Source organism: Cervus canadensis, chromosome 23 (genome assembly GCF_019320065.1).
Source record: "Cervus canadensis isolate Bull #8, Minnesota chromosome 23, ASM1932006v1, whole genome shotgun sequence".
NCBI lineage: Eukaryota > Metazoa > Chordata > Mammalia > Artiodactyla > Cervidae > Cervus > Cervus canadensis.
The window spans coordinates 43,910,171-43,924,211 of record NC_057408.1 but is presented as its reverse complement, the minus strand read 5'-3'; positions in this window follow the sequence as shown (position 1 = coordinate 43,924,211).

Sequence of the window (14,041 nt, the reverse complement as noted above, 5' to 3'; positions counted from 1 at the left end):
ACCTCCTACTGGTGTCAAATATATTAACTGAATTAATGATAAGAAGTCTTGCCTGGGAAATACCATGTACAAAGGAGCTCTGCAGGCTACAGTCTATGGGGTCGCAAAAGAGTCGGACATAACTTAGTGACTAAACAGCAACAAGAGACTAGGCTGATCAAACACCTTAGCCTGGAATCTCAGTTGATGGCTTCTTAATTATTTCTCCCAATTGCCATTTTTTGGGGGCTCCCAAAACTTCAGACCCTATATTGGATGCCATGAAATGTAAAATATTATATTCAGGATCATTAAAATCTACCCTAGTGAGAAAAGCAGCAAAAGTTAAAATAGTCAAGTATTTAGAGGCTCAAATAATAAAATAAGGATATATAACAAGTGTTAGAAAAGGCAGTTCTTAACCAAGTGATTTCCTCAGGAATACACTCATCAGGATTATACTTTGTAGAAGTTACTTGTTATCATCAAGACAATTTCAGGCATAAATAGTGGTGAAAAAACACCATCCCCTGATTCCTCCCTCCAGTCCAGCATCCTCATCTCATGAAGGTGTTAAGTTATACTAGAAATACAGTTTAAAATGTATGTTATACTAGAAATCTTTTTTAAACATATAAAATGTAAGCTATGCCAGAAGTGAATACATTTAATCTAATTTTCAAGAGTTTCATAAAGTGAAATGAGAAGACAAAATATTCCAACACAAAAAGCTCAAATCTAATTAAAGCTAATTCTAATCTAATTTCATTTAATACTTGACATGGGGCTTCCCCAGTGGCTCAGTAATAAAGAATTCACCTGCAATACAGGAGATTTGGGTTCAGTCCCTTGTTTGGGAAGATCCCCTGGAGAAAGAAATGGCAATTCAGTCCAGTATTCTTGCTTGGGAAATCCCATGGACAGAGGAGCCTGGCAGGCTGCAGTCCACGAGGTCTCAAAAGAGTGGGTCATGATTCAGCAACTAAACAACCAACAATCCTTGGTGTAGGCCACTAACAGAGCCAGAGTCTTCCCTGGTCTTGGATAAAGGGAAGTGGATGTGGATGTCAAAAATAAGAGAGCAGGGAGGAGCAGACTGAAGTGACAGGAGGTAGCGGGGCGGCAGGGAAGATGGAGGAGAGCAAGGCAAATTGGGAGCCAGAGAGGCAAAGAAATATGCTACTTTTATTCTTTGTTACAGAAAATAGCTTTTGCTTTGAAGAAGTTGCTGCATATTTTCTGCCCCTGGCTGCCTCTATATCTATCACCCCACTCACCACAAAATTTATAGACATCTAAGGGGAAATAGTGAACAAAAACATTAGAAGGTTACCTCTTACTTTCCACATTTTATTTTAAATCAAACAAACATACAAAATGTAATTAGTTAGCTTTTAGAGGTAGGTTTTTTGAAAGGTGGTTTTTATCTACCACTTAATTGACATCAAATCTTTGAAACTCTGCTGATTGGTAAGCACTCAAGAATATCCCTGCCCCCAAATTCTTACCTTGGCATTTGGGTGATTGTCTAACCTAGGAATGACAAGGAATAACCAGGCCTTCCTTTTTGAAGCAGACTTGATAATAGCAAGCCAAGGGTCTACCTTGTTTTTGCTATTGTTATTTGCTTGTCTGGTTGATTGATTTTTATTTGTGTATCTGGTTTGATATAGTATCTGACAATATAGCAGGTACTTGGGTACAAAGACTTGTCTTTCCCCTGAGTAGCTCACAAAAGTCAAGGTCTTATTCAGTGACAAAAAATACATTTTTTTAAACTCTATCTTCTTTCCTATTTGGAAAAATTTCTGGCTAAACGACTGGGCTTTGCAATGATTATACGGTGATTTTCAACAAATTACTTGTGGTCTCTGTATTGAAGACAGCATGATTAAATTAAGGAGGCAACATTTACCAATTCATCTGTTTTTCAGTGTGAAGGGAATGATTCATTAGGTCATATCTATATCATCCTTTGAGCAACTCAGTAGACAAGAAATATTTTGTTACAATTTCATCAATCATTTATTATCATTCATTAGATAATGGACATTAGAATATCCACATAAGTTGTATGTTCAAAATAAACCATTCTGATCCTGAAATCAAACCATATCCGTCCAGCAGTACATTCTGAAACAAAGCAAATTCAGCTGATCGCAGCAGCGTAACTTTAAAACCTACTGAATTTCACTGAAGCCTTTCTCAAATTCACTTTTGAACCCAAAGTATGGAAGATAAATTATATACCCAAAGGTGTTTTTCTGAGAAAATTATTAGAGAATAAAAAATAGAAGTGAGCTTGCCAGGGCTTCAGCATCACTACTGTTGTCCCTTAAATTAGATTTTCATTGAGATCTGCTACTGCTATTCCAGCCTTGGCCTTGGTACATGATGTGCCTTGGAACTGCGGACATCAGAACAAGCAATTAGATCAGCTCAGGTAAGTGTGTGAATCTGTGCTATATTTGTTGTGGTTGGACTACAAACAATATTAAACAGTAGATCATAAGCTGATTCTACGCCTGATTTCTTTAATATACTCTATTTTGTTTTAATCTTGAGGTCTTAGTGGATCCAGAGAATGGTTCTTGGGGGACTGGCAATTGGGTCAAATAAGAATCACCTTTGGAGGCCTTCCCTGGTGGTTAAGAAACCACCCATAATGCAGGGAACACAGGTTCGATCTCTGGTCCGGGAAGATTTCACATGCAGCTAGGCAACTAAACCCATGTGCTGCCACTACTGAGCCTGTGCTCTAGAGTCCATGCTCTGCGACAACAGAAGTCACCACAATGAGAATTGCATCCGCCACAACTAGAGAGTAGCCTCTGCTCACCACGACTAGAGAAAGGCTGAGTACAACAACAAAAGACAGAGCACAGCCACAAATTTATCAGTTAACTTTAAAAATTGTACTTAAAAAAACCCAAGTTCTAACAAAAATAATAAGAAAGAATCACCTAGGGAGTTTTGAAAGCATATGTAAATACTCATACACCTGATTCAACCTTCCATCCCAAATCTCTAACTTTCTCCACCCCAAACATGTGTAAGGTGAAAAAAATATTTTGGATACCTAGCAACTTCTAATATCACAAATTACAGAGTTTGCCAGCCTGGGGTTTATGTTGCCAAACTTGGAGCTAAAATAGCATGGAGTTTCTCACTCAGCAAAAATAATTTTAAAAAAAGGGAAATCTTTTTGCCCCTGACTATAGGTGACACTTGCTTGCTCCTTGGAAGAATAGTTATGACCAACCTAGACAGCATATTAAAAAGCAGAGACATTACTTGACAACAAAGGTCCATCTAGTCAAAGCTATGTTTTTTCCCGTAGTCATGTATGGATGTGAGACAGGAAGCTGAGCACTGAAGAATTGATGCTTTTGAACTGTGGTGTTGGAGAAGACTCTTGAGAGTCCCTTGAACTGCAAGGAGATCCAACCAGTCCATCCTAAAGGAAATCAGTCCTGACTATTCATTGGAAGGACTGATGCTAAAGCTGAAGCTCCAATTCTTTGGCCACCTGACGCAAAGAACTGACTCATTTGAAAAGATCCTGATAACAGGAAAGATTGAAGGCAGGAGGAAAAGGGGTCGATAGAAGATGAGATGGCTAGATGGCATCACCGACTCGATGGACATGAGTTTAAGTAAACTCCAGGAGTTAGCAATGGACAGGGAGGCCTAGCGTGCTGCAGTCCATGGGGTCGCAGATAGTCGGACACGATTGAGTGATTGAACTGAACTGATAGATGACACTAGAGGTAAGATCCTGCCTGCCAATGCAGGAGAAGCAAGAGATGCTGGTTCAGTCACTGGGTTGGGAAGATTATCACTGGAGGAAGGCATGGCATCCCACTCCAGTATTCTTGCCTGGAGAAGCCCATGGACAGAGTCACCTAGTGAGCTATAGCCCATGGGGTTGCAAAGAGTCGGACACAACTGAAGTGACTTAGCATGAAGCACATAGAAGAGAAGATCAAAGGGATGTGAGACAAAAAGAGTCAGGATTGCTCGTGTCCCAACAGCCAGGAGACACTGCTGTCCATAGCAGAGTCCACATCCCTAAAGTCAGTCTAGAAACAGATGGTGCTTTCTAGGGTGGAAGGTATCATTCTCTTCCTGTAGATGGGGTTGACCAAAAAACTTGTTTGGAACTTTCCATAAGATATTATGGAAAAACCCAAATGAAATTTTTGGCCCAATGTATCAACCTTAATTTTTCTCTGAAACCACATCCAAGAAAAAATAGCACCATACATATTGTTATCCACAAATTCTTGCTTTATGCTATTATATTAGTGGCTTCTTTTCTGCTTGAAAAGGGGGAAATGTGAGCAACTATGAAAATATTCTAGTGCCCTTGACAGATTATTGACTAAAATAGAGAAGGACCTAGAAAATGACTAATCCTGAAATGCATGTATGAACTCAGAGGTGATCACTGAGTTAGCAGAATCTGGCACTTGATTTTATTTATTGAACTTAATGAATTCACGATGATGACTCTTTCACTGAGACTTTTGTTATACCCATATCTTTTGGAGCCACTTTAAAAAAATTTCCAACCATGAAATCAATTTCCTTTTGCCATCTTCCTAGACATGAAAAGAAAGAAATCATTTCCTGATTTCTTAAAGGCTGAATACCCTGCCATAATTATTTCTGTATTCCACACAGTTAACATAGATAGTCTGTAGATATCCAAAGGAATTGCTACATTTAAAGTTTTCATACATTTATAGATCAACACCCCCATTTGGTAGCTAAAGATTGACACCTGAGTATATAAAAGTAAGAGAAAGGCCAGGAGACACCTGAGTATAACAAAGTGGGAAAAAGTTCAGCATTATATTCTTTTAATAGAGGAATAGATAAAAAGACGTGGCACATATATACAATGGAATATTACTCAGCCATAAAAAAGGAATGAAATGGGGTCATTTGTAGAGATGTGGGTGAATCTAGAGACTGTTATACAGAGTGAAGTAAATCAGAAAAACAAATATCATATATTAACACATATATGAGGAATCTAGAAAAATTCAAGACAAACCTATTTGCAGAGCAGAAATAGAGACAAAGACATAGAGAACAAATGTATGGACACCAAGCAGGGAAGTTGGGGGCAGGGGTAGGATGAATTGGGAGATTGAAGTTGACATATTTATACCACTATGTATAAAATAGATAAGCAATGAGAACTTACTGTGTAGCAGGGGGAACTGTACCCAGTGCTCTGTGGTGACCTAAATGGGAGGAAAGCCCACAAAAGGGGATATATGTAACCCATGCACATGGATACATGCAGCAGATTCACTTTGCCGTACAGCGGGAACTAGCACAACATTGTAAAGCATCTATGTTGTTGTCTAGTCACTAAGTTGTGTCCGACTCTCTGTGACTCCATGGACCCTTCCGGGCTCCTCTGTCCATGAGATTTCCTAGGCAAGAATACCAGCATGAGTTCCCATTTCCTTCTCCAGGGGATCTTCCTGACCCGGGGATTGGACCTGTGTCTCCTGTATCCCCTACACTTCAGGTGGATTCTTTACCACTGAGCCACCTGGGGGCAAAAAAATTAAAACTGTGCCATCCCTCATTCACTCAATAGTCTTTGATGGGTCCTCAATGATATGCCAGGCTCTGTTAGGCACTGGGGATACACAGAGAATCTCACAGTTTAATGAAAGCTAAAGTAAAGAGAAAAAAAGATTAACCTATCTACTGCATATTTTTCAATCCTCTTTTCTTTATCTCACACATTCTTTAATAGAACATTTATTCTTTGATTGTGTGAAACAAATATGCTTTAGCAGCTCGTTTGGGAGATGTGATTCGTTTTCTCCCTGGCTTCTGTTAGACTTGAGCAGACGTCTGGCCTAGTGACCGCTGTCTGTTATGGGAGTTTGGTATGAATTTAGCCAGGAAGCTTTACCTAATTATTACTGCATCTCACACAGACCTGAGTCATAGAGAGGTATCTGACTTCTCTGCTGTCAAATAATCCTGTAAGGCTTGGTCATCACAGGATAGATTGACAACGTTAACAAGGAGAAAGTATGTGATTTGAAATCATTTGTCGGAAAGAAGAGAATAGTCGTGCTTTGTAAGAAATAGCCTCATTAACAACTTTACATTAAAAACAAAAGCTAGACTGCACTATTAAAGAGAAACAGAGGAGAGAAATAATCTTAAAAATATAACCCAGTAATTAGTTTCCCAGAAAGCAATAACAGAATATAGAAAGGTCTGTAACTCAGATTTATTTTCCAAGTTTATGGCACATATGTGCAATATCATACTAGGAATACTAAATAATATTTGATTGCCTGGAACATCTTTGATTAATTAAAGAACAAAGCTTCTAACAATTGCTTTTCATGGCGCACAAGAAGTATCTGAAATATTCTCGGAGGAAGTAAAAGCACCCGAGGTAATGATCTGATATATAGTGAGGGATATTACACTCCATGGTCAAAAACCAGATCCAGCACCATGTAGTACTTGGCATGTGGGAAAAGAACAATAAAACAGAATGAACAGTGTCATTGCAGAAGAAGAGTTCATGGATACATCTCAGTGTTTGGGAAGCAAAAATGCAACTTGATAAAAAAAAGTTGAGATAGATAAGTTGAAATTTGTCTGCAGGCTGCTTCCCAGATCCTCTGTACCAACTGGGAATTAGGAGATTGGTACTCACTTGGCTTCAGGAGGAGGGGAAACACCTACCCAAGGGCACAGAACCATTCTCTGGTGCTGTCCTAAGCCTGCATACTGGGTCCTATACTCCCATTTTCTGACATCATTTGCCCATCTTCAGTTTAGTTGCTCAGTTGTGTCTGACTCTTTGTGACCCCATGGACTGCACCATGCAAGGCCTCCCTGTCCATTACCAACTCACAGAGTTTACTCAAACATGTCCATTGAGTTGGTGATGCCATCTAACCATCTCATCCTCTGTCATCCCCTTCTCCTCCTGCCCTCAATCTTTCCCAGCATCAAGGTTTTTCAAATGAGTCAGTTCTTTGCATCAGGTGGCCAAAGTATTGGAGTTTCAGCTTCAACATCAGTCCTTCCAATGAATAATCAGGACTGATCCCCTTTAGGATGGATTGGTTGGATCTCCTTGCAGTCCAAGGGACTCTCAAGAGTCTTCTCCAACACCACAGTTCAAAAGCATCAATTTTTTGGTGCTCAGCTTTCTTCACAGTCCAACTCTCACATCCATACATGACCACTGGAAAAACCATAGCCTTGACTAGATGGACCTTTGTTGGCAAAGTAATGTCTCTGTTTTAATATGTTATCTAGGTTGGTCATAACTAACCTTCCAAGGATAAGCATCTTTTAATTTCATGGCTGCAGTCACCATCTGCAGTGATTTTGGAGCCCCCCAAAAATAAAGTCTGCCACTCTTTCCACTGCTTCCCCATCTATTTTCCATGAAGTGATGGGACGGGATGCCATGATCTTAGTTTTCTGAATGCTGAGCTTTAAGCCAAATTTTTCACTCTCCTCTTCCACTTTCATCAAGAGGCTTTTTAGTTCCTCTTCACTTTCTGCCATAAGGGTGGTGTCATCTGCATATCTGAGGTTATTGAAATTTCTCCCGGCAATCTGGATTCCAGCTTGAGCTTCCTCCAGCCCAGCATTTCTCATGATGTACTCTGCATATAAGTTAAATAAGCAGGGTGACAATATACGGCTTTGACATACTCCTTTTCCTATTTGGAACCAGTCTGTTGTTCCATGTTCAGTTCTAACTGTTGCTTCTTGACCTGCATACAGATTTCTCAAGAGGCAGGTCAGGTGGTCTGGATGTTGGTCAAATTGCCAACATCCGCTGGATCATCGAAAAAGCAAGAGAGTTCCAGAAAAACATCTATTTCTGCTTTATTGACTATGCCAAAGCCTTTGACTGTGTGGATGACAATAAACTTTGGAAAATTCTTCAAGGGATGGGAATATCAGACCACCTGACTCACCCATCTTATCAGCCTGGAAATGTTGCATGGACCCTCCCAAGGATGTTTACAAACATTGTCACCTTTGGTAGGTACTGCTGTCTCTTTTCAAAGATTTCTATATTCTTACATTTAAGGGGCTTGCGACTGTGAACCTTTTTTTTTTAAAAAAATATTTATTTATTTGGCTACACCAGATCTTAGTTTCAGCATACAGGATCTTTAGTTGAGGCATGCAAACTCTTAGTTGTGGCATGTGGGTTCTAGGTCCCTGACCAGAGATCGAACATGAGTTCCCTGCTTTGAGAGTGCAGAGTCATAGCCACTGGACCACCATGGAAATCATGCCTTTGGACCATTTGGTGAACAAATTACATCAGGATTGTAAAATGTGGTCACCTTGAATAGTCACAGCTTGTCACTAGAGTGGAATCACATGGAACTAGAAATACTAATGTCACCATTTATTGTGGCTTTCAGACCTACAGACCAGTGAAATGACCTGGCCAAATGTCTCCTCATCCAATCATGCATCTATCTGCATGTGGCCGAACTCTTGAGTTTTCCCTGGGCTCAAACGTTACTAGAATTCAAAGTATGCAGGCAATTACTAATGATTTTATCAATATTTTCCTGTTATTTATTATGCCCTTATCTCACAATAATTTTAAAACAGGTTATAAAAGCAATTCCAGTTTGTGATGTAATAAACTGAGGTAAAGACAATAGAACTGCAGACTATAATTTATTTGCCAACACAAACCTTGACATTTAAATATATTTTTATAATTTAATATTCACAGCAGTTAGGAAGGTTAGAAATTATTACATGCACTTTCAAGGTGAAGAAACTCAGTCCCCCAAAAAGACTATATAGCTAGCCTCAAGTAATAGAAATTTCTCTTTTTTTTAAATTTACTTTTAGTTGTGTTAGTTTCTGCAGTACAGCAATGTGAATCCGCCATAAGTACATATATATCCTCTGCCTCTTGAGCCTCCATCCACCCTGCTATTTGAAATTATTAAAAATCATGGCACAAATAAAATTACTCTATGCAATTCTAATTGAGATTGTAACTTGGACACAATATTGTTTTGTTTTTGTTGGTAGTGTTTGTTTTGTTTGGCATCTACTTCATGTCTGCATTACATTTTTTAAGTACATTTCACTAAAATAGTCTAACACCCCGTGAAAGCCATCTAAGGAATAGATCATGAATCAATCTTCTTTACAAAAAATGCAAGAGACATGTACTTTCTGGAACAAGTCCAATGTTTTGACATCACATTTGTAGGTTCATAGACATTTCTAAGGACTTACAAATCTCAGTATTTAAAGCCTGCACCATTGGTAAGAGATACAGAAAAGAGTGGATCCAAAGAGAGAGAGAAAACTGATTGACACAAAGCTGCTCAGAGCCTGGGGACCCAGTTGATTTATTCACACACGTTTATTCAATGATACTGAATCCCTTGAGGAAGCTTCCACGTCCTCCCTCTAGGGACTTCTCTCTCTCTTTTAAAAATAATTTATTTACTTTTAGTTGAAGGATAATTGCTTTACAATATTGTGTGGGTTTCTACCATTTATCAACATGAATCGGCCATAGGTAGAGGGACTTCTCTCTTGAGTGGTGGACCTTGACTAAATCCAGGACTCTGCCCAGCCCATTTCTCTTCCTGCTCTGTTAAAACAGGAAAGAAAAAAGTCTTCTATTCACATCCTCTAGATCATGGTAGTGGAGTTGGGTCGATATTGATAGGCCTATGGATCAGGCATTTGGATAATGACTCACTGCCCCCCAAGGAGGAATTTACCAAAGCAATTTCCTAGGAATCATTTGCCTTTCGTCCCTTTTGTCTGGCTGGGGTTAATAAATTTTTATGAAATAATTTCAGTTAATCTTTCCTGCCTCCCTTGTTTTGTTACATGGATGTGAATCTTACCAGGTCAACCCCCAAATGCTTCAGAGGTGCTTAGACTGTTGAAGCCAATGGAAATGATTTGCCCAGTCAGGGTTACACAAAGTCAGAGGCTAAACTTGAAAAGTATTTCCTCATCCCAAGACCAAAATTCTAACCTCCCTCACGGCCTTGTTTTTTCTTTTGTTGTTGTTTGGGTTTGGTTTCTAATTAATAAAATTTACCTAGCTAATTACTGGATTAGTGAACCTAAAATTACATAAACATCTCCGATGGCCACAGAGGTTAAAATGGGAAGAAGCAGGGTGTATTTGTGTGCTGATTGAAGGACAAAAGTCTTCTTGAAGGTTGTATTCTTCTCTAGCAACCAGCCCTCATAATGGGTCTCCACCCATAGAAATTAAAAGGCTGCAGGGCTGAACAAATAACAATAATCAGATCAGAAACTGTTAAAAGCATGAGACAGACAAAACCCAATGAGAAACCTTCAGAGGGAAGCAGATAAGCATTGCATCGGAGGCAAAATGTCAGTGAAGCTATTCTGCTCTGAAATTTTGTTTTTCTTCTCTTCAAGAGAGAAGGAAGTGCTGATTAGAAACAGAAAATCCTCATGCATTTTAAACAAAAAGATAAGTCCCATAGAAGACTTATGTGCCTGGTAGACTATTGCCCCCAAGAGTTTGGGGTTCCTTTTACATCTATCCTTGTGCCATGGGCTTCCCTGGTGGTTCAGCTGGTAAAGAATCTGCCTGAGATGCGGGAGACCTGGGTTCGATCCCTGGGTTGAGAATATCCCCTGGAGAAGGCAATGGCTACCCACTCCAGTATTCTGTCCTGCAGAATTCCATGGACTGTATAGTCCATGGGGTCCAAGGAGTGGGACATGACTGAGCAACTTTGTGCCATGATAGAGGGTTTCCCTGGTGGCTCAGGCAGTAAAGAATCTGCCTGCAATGCAAGAGATTAGGGTTTGATCCCTGAGTCGGGAAGATCCCCTGGAGAAGAGTGGCTACCCACTCCAGTATTCTTGCCTGGAGAATCTCAAGGACAGAGGAGCCTGGTGGGCCCCAGTCCATGGTGTCTCAAAAAGTCGGACATGACTGAAGCGACTTAACACTTTTCCTTCGTTATGCCATGGCAACTTCCTCATATCTTTTTTAAAAAGTTGGGACCAGAAAATACATGTCAGTCAGGTAGAAAAGTAGATGTTAAACACATTAGTAAATTTAAAATGAGGGAAGAGGTGTGGCTGAAACACACTCAGATTCAAAGTTGGGCTGTCAAACAGCAACAGATAAGTGCTGATTTATTTAACACTGCTTCACCCAAGTCAAAGATCTGGCAGGCCTTCTCTTTAATTTACCTCCTCAGAATCTTGACTGCTGAGGAAAAATATGACATGATTCCCTGATGTAGATACATGTTATATCTGCCTCAACATCAACACTTGCATTTGATACTGCCCTGAGTATCTGACTCACTTCTTTAACAGGTTTATTACGGTATAATTTACATATCATAACATTTACCCATTTTAATTGGACAATTCAGTGATGTCTTATAAATTAATAGAGTTGTGTAGGCATCACCACGATATTTTCTTTTTGTCTATGGCTTTCTGCAGTTTGACTATAACCTGCCTAGTTATCCCCTGGAGGTGGGCATGGCTACTCACTCCAGTATTCTTGGCTGGAGAATCCCATGGACAGAGGAGCCTGGTGGGCTACAATCCGTGCATGTGTGCTAATTCATTTCAGTCGTGTCTGACTGTATGTGACCCCATGGACTGTAGCCCCCAGGCTCCTCTGTCCATGGGATTCTCCAGGCAAGAATACTAGAGTGGTTTGCCATGCCCTTCTCCAGGGGATCGTCCCCACCAGCGATCTAATCTTCTTCTCTTATGTCTCCTGCATTGGCAGGTGGGTTCTTCACCACGAGCGCTACCTGGGAAGCCCAGGCTACAGTCCATAGGGTTGCAAAGACTCAGACACAACTGAAGCAACGTAACATGTACACACACACACAGGTGTGTTTTATTTGGTATGTATTGTCCTAGATGTTCTCTGACACTCCTGGATCTAGGGTTTCCTATCTGCCATTAATTTTGAGAAGTTGTTAGTGCCATTTTTACTTCAACTGTATCTTCCACTCCATCTTCTCCTTCTTATGATAATTCCAGTTGTGTGTAATATAAGGTACTTCTTTTACAATTGCCCATGGTTCTTTCAGGCTTCCCAGGAGGAGGGAGATAGTGAAGGACAGGGCAGCCTAGTGTGCTATAGTTCATGAGGTAGCAAAGAGTCAGACATGACTTAGCAACTGAACAACAACAATCATAAAAACAAAAAACAGTAAGTGTTGGTGAGGATGTAGAATAATTGGAAACTTTGTGCACTATTGATGGGAATGTAAAATGGTACAGTCACCTTGGATGTGGCAGTTTCTCAAAAAATTAAAAGTAGAACTACCATGTGATCCAGTAATCCCACTTATAGGTGTCCACCCAAAGAAATTGAAAGCAGGATCTCAAAGAGATATTGTTACACCCATTTTCAAAACCACATTATTCACAGTAGCTAAAACATGAACACAACCCAGGTGTCCATTGACAGATGAATGTATAAACAGAATGTAGTAATTAATGCAACAGAATATTATTCAATCTTAAAGAGAAAGAAAAATTTGGCATATGCTACAATGTGGATGAAACTTCAGATCATTAGGCTATGTGAAATAAGACAGTCACAAAATGACAAATAGTTTGTAATTTCACTTGTATGAGATACATAGAGTAGTCAAAAATCATAGACAGAAAGTATAATGGTGTTTGCCAGGGTCTGGAGAGAGTGAGGAATGAGCAGTTATTTTTTAACAAATGTGGAGTTTCCGATTTCACAGAATGCTCTCTACAAGGATGATGGTGATGGTTGTACAACGTTATGAATATATTTAATACCACTGAATTACACACTTAAAAATACTTAAGATGGCAAATTTTATGTTATATTTTACCACAATAAAAAAGAATAAAGAAGAAAAAATTAACCAGAAAACTCCATGTGATTAAAAATTAACAAGCACTCTTTTTAGAACTACTGGAACTATGAATTGAAATAGCTTCTTTGGAAAGAAAGTTGGCCTTATCTGCTGCTGCTGCTAAGTGGCTTCAGTAGTGTCCGACTCTGTGTGACCCCATGGGCGGCAGCCCACCAGGCTGCCCAGTTCCTGGGATTCTCCAGGCAAGAACACTGGAGTGGGTTGCCATTTCCTTCTCCAATGCATGAAAGTGAAAAGGGAAAGTGAAGTCACTCATGTCTGACTCTTAGCGACCCCATGGACTGCAGTCTACAAGGCTCCTCCATCCATGGGATTTTCCAGGCAAGGGTACTTGAATGGGGTGCCATTGCCTTCATCGTGGCATTATCTAGTTAGGTTGAAAATGTTTATATTCTATCATCTCCAAATTCCATTTATAAGTATATGCCTTAGGGAAATCTTGCATTTGTGTAATTAAGGGCATGTCCTAGATTGTCTAAAACAGCAGAGATTCTGATAATAAAAAAAATAAGGAAATCCAAATGACCATCAACTGTAGAATGGATAAATTGTGGTACATTCTATAATGGAATATTACACAATAGTGATAAACAACTGAATTATGCCTATGCAAAAAGACCCAAAAATTAATAATCAAAGTTGATATGATACTAAAGCCTATGTGGAAAAACACTAAGAGAGGAAAACTAAAAGGAAAAGCACCACTACCAGGTAGTGAAACACACAGATTCTATAATTATGTGTTCAGTACACTTCTACTGTAACACTCTGTTCTCTGCTAAAGTGTCTATAAATAAACCGTTGTGGTACTGGTGTATGATTAGATAGAACAGTGAAATAAAATAGATACTTCTAAAATAAATTTAAATACATACACAAATTCAACATGTGATAAAGGTGGCATTTCAAATCACTGGGACAAGATTGACTTAAAAATAAATGGTGCCAAGATAACTGTTTAGCAACTTGGAAAAAGATACAAGTAGATCTATATCTCACCCCATACACAAAAATATACTCCAAATGGTGTAGGTACTTACATGTAAAAAATTAAAGCAGGCAAACACAAGAATAAATCACGGATAAATGAATTTTAACTTCAGAGTAGA